Genomic DNA, 7,518 nt, shown 5'->3' with positions numbered 1-7,518 from the left:
GTTACTATGATTTATCATTTTCTTGCACTTTGATTTTGCTTCTGAGGCCAGTCAATTAATAGCAGATATTTGTTGAGCACTGTTAAGATGCTTCAACCAAATTGGGAGGGAAGATGAGGCAGGTGGACAGTTATTAGAAATGTAAGAAACATGAGTTGTAAAGATAATATGAGCTCCAGGAGTTCAGAGGAGTGAAAGGGCTGGTCACAGAAGACTTGGGGAGTGGGGAGGGTAAATCAGTTTAATTTTTTTTCCAGTTGGGGTAAAATATACTTAACAAAGTTTACCATCTTAATCGTTTTTAAGTGTATAGTTCATTAGTGGTAAGTACATTCACACATTGCTGTGCATCCAATTTCCAGAACTCATCTTGCAGAACTTAACTTCTGTACCCATTAAATAACAAGCTAGGGTCTCTATTTGTAAAGGAAGCAAGATTTAGAAAGGTAGGAGATGGAAATAACTGAACAGATGTGGGCACAAGCTAAACACCAGGCTGAATTGTATACTTGTGAGGGGAAAAAGTATTAGAAGAGATCAGAAAAGTATGTTGAAGCCGGACTGTGGACTGTCTTAGACATTAGGCTCAGGAATTTGGCCTTTATTTTACAGGTATCGGGAAGCCCTGACCAGCTTTGAACAGGATACAGCAAGCCTGGCCTGTTATGCAGTCTTTTGACTGGTTCCCCTGCCCCACTCCGTGCTTCCTGTTGCTTTTTGCATGTTACAATCAGATTAACTTTCTTAAAGCATTCCTTTCATTACCAAATACCGAGTATACATAATGGCAAATGCTTAATAAATATTTGTTCTTTGCTTTAGGAAAGTCAATTGAAATGATTTTGAGATACACTAGGGGAGAGGAAATTCCATAGTTCCTCCTATCTATGGTTTGGCTTTCTGTGGTTTCAGTTACTCACAGTCCAAAAATATTGAATGGAAAATTCCACCTCAGTTCCTCTCATGTTGGCATTGTATCGTTTGATCACAAGAAGAAGGGTGAGTACAGTGCAATAAGATGCTTTTAGAGAGACCATATGTACTTAAATTTTATTTCAGTATATTGTTATAATTTTCTGTTTTATTATTAGTTATTGTTAATCTCTTACTGTGCCTAATTTGTAAATTAAATTTATCACAGGTGTATATGTATAGGAAAAGGTTTGGCATTGTCCGCAGTTTCAGGCATCCACTCGTTCTTGAATCATCTCGCTTGCAGATAAGGGGGACAACTGTACACATGGGCTGGTGTTCTCCCAAGTCCTTGAGGGCCTGTTGACAGACAGCCTTGTTCAAACTAAGGTAGAAGGAGCTGGTAAATTATATAGGTAAAACGTGAGTATATTATATAGTTTTGTGTATCTTTTTAACTTTAAAAAAAATATGTTATTGATTTCAGAGAGAGGAAGGAAGAGGGAGAGAGAGAGAGAGAAATATCAATGATGAGAGAGAATCATTGATTGGCTCTCTCCTGCATACCCCCTACTGGGGATTGAGCCTGAAACCCGGGCAGGTGTGTGCCCTGGCTGAGAATTGAACTGGTCACCGCCTGGTGCAGGTGACAATGCCCAGCCAACTGAGCCATCCCAGCCAGGGCAGATTTGTGTATATATATATATTTTTTAAATATATCTTTATTGATTTCAGAGAGAGGAAAGGAGAGGGAGAGAGAGAGATAGAAACATCAATGATGAGAGTCATTGATCGGCTGCCTCCTGCACGCCCCTGACTGGGGATTGAGCGTGCAACCCGGGCATGTGCCCTGACCAGGAATCGAACCCTGATCGCCTGGATCCTAGGCCAATGCTCAACCACTGAGCCATGCCCGGCCGGGCTGTGTATCTTTTAAAAACATAAATGACATTATATTTTACCTTTTGTTCTGCAGCTTGCATTTTTGTTTAAAAATATCTTCATATTTTTGAATTAATATACATATCCTCACTATTAGCTGTTACGTGGAATTCCGAAGGATGGGTATAATTTACATAACCATTCTTTTTTTTCCATGGAAATTGAGGTTTCCAGTTTTTGCTTTACCGTGAGTGTTAACAAGGGACATCTTTTTACATGCCTCTTTTTACACATGTGTATTCTTTGAGGATATAGAAGTGGAATTACTGGATGGAAGATATGCATATTTTAAATATTAAAAATACTGCTAAGTTGCCATCAAAGTATATGCCAGCCTCTAAAATATCCATCAACCCTGCACATAGCAGAGTGCCCTCACCAACACTTGATGCTATTAATCTTTGTAATTGTGACCAATCTGTTGAGCAAAATGTTTCATTTTTTAAGTTCCCATTTTCCTGATTACCTGTGAGGTTGAGCATATTTTTATGTTTTTTGGCCAGTTTTATTTCTTGTCCTGTCAGTTGCTCGATCATGTCCTTTGCCCATTTTTCTTCAGGACTGTTTTTTCACCTACCAGTTTAAAAAACAGGTAAAGCCCTGGCTGGTTTTGCTCAGTGGTTAGAGCATTGGCCTGCAGGCTGAAGGGTCCTGGGTTTGATTCTGGCCAAGGGCATGTACCTTGGTTGCAGGCTCAATTCCCTGGCCCAGTCGGGGTGCGTGCAGGAGGCAACCAATCGATGTATGCCTCTCACATCGATGTTTCTCTCTCTCTCCCCCCTCTCTTTCTCTCCCTCCCTCCCTCCTCCCCTCTGAAAAAGCAATGGAAAAAATATCCTTTGGTGAAGATTTAAAAAACATATTAGTAAAGAAAGTTTTTTAGATACTATTTTATTTAAAAAATTAGTATTTGGAGCTCCTTATGTTCCAGATATAAATCCTGATACAAATTTTACAAACGTTCTTTTTCATCTCAATTGTTCTAACTTTATTAGAGTTTTAGATTTTGATGGGTTCAGATTTATGTCTTTTTCATTTTCATCATGGTGTTCTGACTTTAGTGTTTTCTGTTTTTTGTGTGTGATTTATGCCTTATTTGAGAATGCTTTCTTTATTAAGTGTGTAAACATATTTACCTATATTTCCATTTACTACTTTCATACTTTTATTGTTTTGGGATTTTTTGGGTTTTTTTTACACGTAGCCCTTCGCTTTTTATTTTAATTTATTGAGTCTAGAGAGAAAGGGAGAGAGAGAAACATTGATTTGTTGTTCCACTTGTTTATTTATTCATTGTTTGATTGTCGTATATGCCCCAACCAGGGATCAAACCCACAGCCTTGCATTTCCAGATGATGCTCTAACCAACTGAGCTGCCCAGCCAGGGCCGAGGGTAAACTGTTTCCAGTACTGAGCTTTATCACCCAGGAGAGTGGCGCGTCTCACCAATGTGATCTGTTCTTTTACACCCCTCAGGTAAGTCCATGCTGTTGGCCATATAGAAGCAGTAGAGATGGCGCATTTTGTGCTGGCTTTATTTCTGGCTAGCTGATTTTTTTTTGTTTTGCTTTTGTGAATGGGATCTTATTTTTCACTTTGCAATTGGTATTGCATGGTGTGTTAAACTTTTATCTGGCCGCTTGTTGAATTTCCAGTGACTTTCTTTTTTTTTTTAAGATATATCTTTATTGATTGCAGAGAGAGGAAGGGAGAGGGAGAGAGATAGAAACATCAGTGATGAGAGTCATTGATCAGCTGCCTCCTGCACGCCCCCTACTGGGAATGGAGCCCGCAACCTGGGAATGTGCCCTGACCGGGAATCAAACTGCCACCTCCTGGATCCTAGGTTGATGCTCAACCGCTGAGCCACACCGGCCGGGCTCCAGTGACATTCTCAGCTAGCCTATTGAAAGTGTCCCTTGGCAGCGAGGTCACTAGCAGAAGGCGGGACAGTCAGTGGCCCTGCATGGAGACTGTCCTAGCTCGAGCCTTCTGAGCCATCATTTTAGAGGTTAGTATTTTCCCACTTGTGTCAGTGGAAGCCAGCATTTGGTACCAGCCAGGGGGACCCTCTTTGGGTCAGATTGACTTGGAATGAGACACCATCAGTAGCAGCCTGACACTCCTGGGGTGAGCCCTCAGCTGGAAAGCAAACCAGCTGGAGTCCATCCTCACAGTGCCACTTTCCCCTTGGCTCTCTCTGCCAGGAGCTACCTCACACAATATTGCTTCCATGCCCTCTTGAGGGGTTTAAGGAGGCATTTGCTGCAACTGTGTTTTATATTTTCTTAATTCATAAAGGAAGGAAACAATTCTAAAGCCTGCAAGAACTTACCAAAGTGAGATTAGACTAGCTCTAGTTAGTGGAAATCCACGTCCTGGGATTCTCTCGGGAGCCTTTCCTCAAATCAGCCTTCACTTACCTAAAACCCATGGTGCTGGGACCAGCACCTCTCTCTGGCTGATGAAAAGCTAAGGGTGATCTGTTGACCCCTTTCCTCCCTTGTCCTTTGGGCAGGAAGAGCCTCCCAAAGGATACTGCAGTTGCTCCAGGTCCAGGCTAAGGAATGGGTTTCCAGAGCGAAGGCTTGCTGTTTCCTGGGACTTCCTTCTGGACAGCAGTGCTGCCCCCAGGTGATTACACGCATCTGCCCCAATCAGCGGGAGAAATAAAACTTAATTCTGAGCTCATAGGCTCTGATGAACTCTAAAGATAACTAGAATTCTTTCCAAACTCCTCAGACCTTCCCCCAGGGTGCACTTAATTAGACCATATGTCTTCAGCTTTTAGTTACTGTTGACTTCACTTTCACTTGGATTTTCCTTTTAAGACTGTCGGTATGGGACGGGAGGGGGAAGAGCGAGAGGGTACCTGGAGGATTTAGCCTTTACCACGACCTTAACACAGATCAGACTGAATTCGTTCCCCGCCCTCTTGTGGTCCAAGAACGTAAACATTTTGTGGTGCTTCCATCCTGGGCAGCCTGTCTCACTGCTTCACTTGTTACAGAATTCACTGACTTCACAGGCTCTCTGCACCAGCTAAGGAGACTGCGGTTTGATTCCGGTCAGGGCACATGCCTGGGTTGCAGGCTTGATCCGTAGCAGGGGACCAGCCCATCAATGACTGTCTCTCATCATTGATGTTCCTATCTATCTCTCCTTCTCCCTTCCTCTGTCTGAAATCAATAAAATATATTAAAAAAGAGAGACAGAAAGAACTCTTCGTGCCCTTTGCAGTCTTCATTTTCCACCGCCAAGGTCCCCTGAAAACCTCTCCCACTCTAGTTCAATCACCACCTTCAGTGATAAATGGATTTTCATTTTTGATTCAATTTGCATGTCCTGGTTGCTACGGAAGTTAAATAGTTCTTCATACTCATTGGCCATTTGGATTTCCTTTTTTGTGAATTTTCATCCTTAATCCATTTTTCTCTTGGGATGTTTTCTTATCAGTCTTTATATGCAGTATTAGGGATATGACATCTGTAATACCTGTTGCAACATTTAGAAAACTTGTTGTGAAATATCTGTCTCTTTCTTTACATCTTACAGGTTCCCAGCGTGGCTTGGTAAGGTTGGTCCCACTCCAAAGTACATATGTTTTCAGTCTCCCAGATTTTTTTTTTTTTTAAACTATGTCTTTATTGATTTCAGAGAGAAGAATGGAGAGAGAGAGAAACAGCAATGATGAGAAAGTCATTGATCGGCTGCCTCCTGCACGCCCCCTGCTGGGGGTCAGGCCTGCAACACAGACATGTGCCCTGACTGGGAATTGAACCTCCAGCTCCTGGATCATAGGTCGATGTTCAGCTGCTGAGCCATGCCTGCTGGGCTAGATTTCTTAAATGATGTATGTTTTTAAAATATTTATTGATTATTATTATTATTTTAGTTAATCCTCACCCAAGAATATTTTTTCCATTGATTTTTAGAGAGGGTAGGAGGGATGGGGAGGGAGACAGAAAAAGAGAAAGAGAGAGAAACATAGATGTGAGAGAGACATTGATTGGCTGCCTCCTACAGCGCCCCAACCAAGCCTGGGATTGAACCTGAAATCAGGTATATGCCCTTTACTGGGAATCAAACCCACATGATCCTTTGGTCCTCAGGTCAACACTCTAACCACTGAGCAGCACCAGCCAAGTCTACTTATTGATTTTAGAGAAAGAGTGGGGGGAGAGAGAGACAGACAGACAGACATTGATTTGTTTCACTTATTGATGCATTCATTGGTTGCTGTTTGGATGTGCCCTGAACGGAGATCGAACCTGCAACTTTGGTGTATTGGGATGACACTCTAACCAACTGAGCTACCTGGACAGGGCCAATAATATTTTAACTGTTTTGATTTTTACATGTAAATCTGTGATTCATCTAGAATGCATTTTTGTATTTGGTATAAGGTAGAAACTGTTTTCTTCCAAATGCCTGGCCAATGCTACTGAAACCATTTATTAATAATGTTTTATTCACTAAATTAAAACATCACCTTTGTCTGTCTTCTCAGGTAATTTCCCTCTGTTTCTGGATTTTCTCTTCTGTTCAACATCTGTTTACTTCTATGCTTATATCTTACTGTTTTGATTGCAATGGCTTTATGTGTGTTTTTAAAATATATATATAATATATATATTTATTTATCTTAGAGGGAGAGGGATAGAAACAGAGAAACATCAATGAGAGAGAAACATTGATTGGCTGCCTCTCCTGCACACCCTCTACTGGGGATCGAGCCTGCAACCTGGGCATGTGCCCTGACTGGGACTCAAACAGGTGACCTCCTGGTGCACAGGATGACACCCAACCAAGAGCCACATGGGCCAGATCACATTGGTCTTCTTTAATATTTCTATTTTGGCTATTCTTGGACATTTCCTTTTCTAATATATTTAAAAAATAATTTTATCCAGGTTCGAAGATAATCCATTGAGATTCTTACTATAATTACATTAAGTTTATATAGTAACTTGATAAGAATCAGAATTAATAAATATAACATGTAAATATGTAACTTTATAAATTAGAACTTACATATACTATATATATTTGATATTCAATTTATTAATTTTGTAAGGATTTTTATATTAAATCTGTCAAGGAATATGGTACAGCTCTCCATTTATTCAGGTCTTGTTTTAGGTCCTGCATTACAGTTTTTAAATTAACTTTAAAAACTAAAACTGTGTTAAAATACAAATAATATTTGTATTCTGTAATACTTTGTATTTAATGGGCTAGCATGTCAGATGAGTATTACCAGGTTCAGAGAGCTATACCATGTTTATTTATTTGGGGTGGGGTGAAATGCTCTAAAAATATCAATTAAATCCATCAGGTCTAATGTGTTGTTCCTTGTTGATTTTCTGTCGGGAAGATCTATCCAGTGATGTCAGTGGGGTGTTAAAATCTACTATGACTGCATTACTGTTGATCTCTCCCTTTTTGTCCATCAAGATTTGCTTTATATATTTAGGTGCTCCTATGTTGGATGTGTAAATGTTTATAAGGGTTATATCCTCTTGTTGGATTGATCCCTTTATCATTATGTATGTCCTTTGTCTCTTGTTATAGTTTTTTTTTTTTTTTAAAGACTATTTTCCCAATAAATGTAATTTTTTAAAAAAGTCTATTTTGTCTGATATAAGTATTGCTACCCTGCCC

General features: G+C 40.2%; 1 long non-coding RNA gene across 1 annotated transcript; it reads left to right on the top strand.

Annotated features, from left to right (window-relative positions):
- The first annotated feature begins 2,640 nt into the window (after positions 1 to 2,640).
- LOC148091181 (uncharacterized) lies at positions 2,641 to 7,484 on the top strand. Its single transcript, XR_015715840.1, has 2 exons — positions 2,641 to 3,330; positions 5,512 to 7,484. It is a non-coding gene; the product is annotated as an uncharacterized LOC148091181 (long non-coding RNA).
- The last annotated feature ends 34 nt before the right edge of the window (positions 7,485 to 7,518 follow it).

Source organism: Miniopterus natalensis, chromosome 17 (genome assembly GCF_054644295.1).
Source record: "Miniopterus natalensis isolate mMinNat1 chromosome 17, mMinNat1.hap1, whole genome shotgun sequence".
In the NCBI taxonomy this organism is placed as follows: domain Eukaryota; kingdom Metazoa; phylum Chordata; class Mammalia; order Chiroptera; family Miniopteridae; genus Miniopterus; species Miniopterus natalensis.
This window is presented reverse-complemented; position numbering and strand designations above follow the sequence as displayed.